The following is a 2,157-nucleotide window of genomic DNA, read 5'->3' as shown; positions in this document are numbered from 1 at the left end:
CTGGGGGTCTCCCGGTATAATGGGTGCTCCTCAGGCACCCTAGCCTTATGGGCTACGCGTGGCTCCTACCACCCCTAATACCACGCCCCAAGCCTCGCTGATGGGATAGACGCTGTCTGGTCAAAATACACGCCCGCTCTTGGGCCTCCTCTACAATAGGGCAGTCCCCTCGGGGACGTCCTCTCGGTCCACCAGTCCTCTAGGCTCACCGCACTAATACCCTCTCTGGTACGGGCTCCCTGCGCTGCTATCCCTTTTTCGGGGGACAACCACAGCACCTTGCCCTTCTCCTGGGGTGCTGTGCTACTAACCCCTTCCGTCAGGGTCCACCGCGGCACGCCGCCCCCGTCCTGGGTTTCCCTATGGTGCAGGCCTATTACCGGGTTCACCACACCCATTCTGGGCTTCTTAAATATCGCCCTTCTCGGGCTCCTCAATATTGCCCCTATCGGGCTCAGTATGGCCCCTCTCGGACTCATCAGTAATTGCCCCTCCTAGGGCTGGGGTCTATGCACCCCACAAGTGACACCCTTGCTGGCGTCCGCCGGGCCTGTCCTGGGCTCCCCAATATGGCGCTCCCCCACTTTGGGGCTCACCGTGCCCGGCTTGGGCTTCGCAATAGACCAATATGGCGCTCCCCCTCTTTGGGGCTTGCCATGCCCGCCTTGGGCTTCTCAACGCTGCCCCACTCTGGGGCTGGAGTCTACGTACCCCGCATACAACCCGGGGTCTGTTCCCTGCCCGCAACCCACTGGTTGCGCTAAGGGGCCCCACACCTCTGGGGTCCCTATGAGGCCTCCTCCAACCCCTACAGCCTCACCCAAGCCTCCTGTATAATATGTAAGCCGAACATAAACTCGAGCCTCCTGGCTGTAACACAAACATAAAACCTCCTGGCTAAACCATAGTGCCCAATCCTCTCAGGGCTATAGTGAGCTGTACTTGCAAGTCAGGCTTCTTCCCATATCTTGGCTGAGGGAGCTCCTGCCTCTCCGACTGCTGGCAGAGAACTGCCAGCCTGGCCTCAGCCCTGGGCTTTATAAGGACCAGGCCCTGCCTCCTACAGGCAGCTGGCTCTCCTTAGTTGCCCCGGCAACCCGCAGCTGGGCTCGTTACCCTGGCAACACTCAGCTGGGCTCGTTATGACCTGCCAGGGCTCTGTCTCTCTCCCTGGCAGTTTCTCCTCTCTAGGAGCAGAGCACCCAGGTGCTCTGTGACATGAGGTAGAAGTGAAGATAGTTGACACTAATATTTACAACAAATGAATAAGCCAGCAAAGTGTGTAACAGCTTGGCGTGCAACAGAAAAAAAGGCTACAGACAGCTGTCCTTGCAATGTGTTGTGATTTAGGATGCTCTAAAACATCATTAGTTCAATTGACTATATGTTTAACTGGAGTGTGTCAGTGGTTCCTCTGAGTGCACAGCTGGTCAGAACAATGAACACCATCTCTCTACATTAAACTGCAGTGGAATAAGCAAATCCACATTGCTCATAAACTACAGTATGGCATGTCCCACAATACGGATCACCGAATCACGTGGGCTGTGTAATTGCTGGCGGGGACAGAACTGTAATTGGGTACACGTGCCAAAAACACCACTTGGGTGGCTAGAAAACTGCCGTTCAGTTGCACTAAAGAGAACAGCCTCCTGCCCTCGGCTCCCGTGCAGCACATTCCTCTTTCCATCTCAGTGCACTCCATGAAACAAGGAAGTATCGACATCCCCGTAGCATAGGTGGGGAAACCAAGTCCCAGAGATTTGACGTGACATCACAGCAATAATTTGCAGCTAGTGTTCCCGCGTCTGACCCTAGTGTCCTCGGCAACAAGGTGACAGCACTCGGCAAGGATGCAGCAGTCCTGCCTCTGGGATCGCAAGCCAGGATCAGAGTTGGTAGCTGAGGAAAATGGTCCTTTTAACAAGTGTCTCTGAAAGAGACTTTGTTATCCACACTGGACCATCCCCAGCAGGTTGCTAAACAAGATGTTGGATCGAAGTAATGACCTCCAAAGACCCGAGTCAGACTGGAGGAAATAAGCAGAAACAATAAGCATCTGCTATAAATGCAGGATGTTATTTAGCCAGAAAGAAGCTGGCAAACAATGCTGCCAGCCCTGGGTGCTCTCGCTGCAGTCCAGCATAGCATCTATTC

At 54.4% G+C, this 2,157-nt stretch overlaps 1 long non-coding RNA gene across 1 annotated transcript in view; it reads right to left on the bottom strand.

Annotated features, from left to right (window-relative positions):
• The window catches only part of LOC102385902, a 3,411-nt gene extending 2,441 nt beyond the window's left edge, over positions 1 to 970 (bottom strand). Inside the window, exon 1 of the long non-coding RNA XR_325610.1 lies at positions 943 to 970. This is a non-coding gene — a long non-coding RNA (uncharacterized LOC102385902). The remainder of the gene's footprint in view (positions 1 to 942) is intronic.
• Positions 971 to 2,157: the final 1,187 nt, after the last annotated feature.

The sequence above is a fragment of the Alligator sinensis genome, unplaced genomic scaffold, assembly GCF_000455745.1.
Source record: "Alligator sinensis unplaced genomic scaffold, ASM45574v1 scaffold2170_1, whole genome shotgun sequence".
Taxonomy (NCBI): Eukaryota; Metazoa; Chordata; order Crocodylia; family Alligatoridae; genus Alligator; species Alligator sinensis.
The sequence above is the reverse complement of the archived record's forward strand: the minus strand, read 5'-3'. Positions and strand labels throughout refer to the sequence as shown.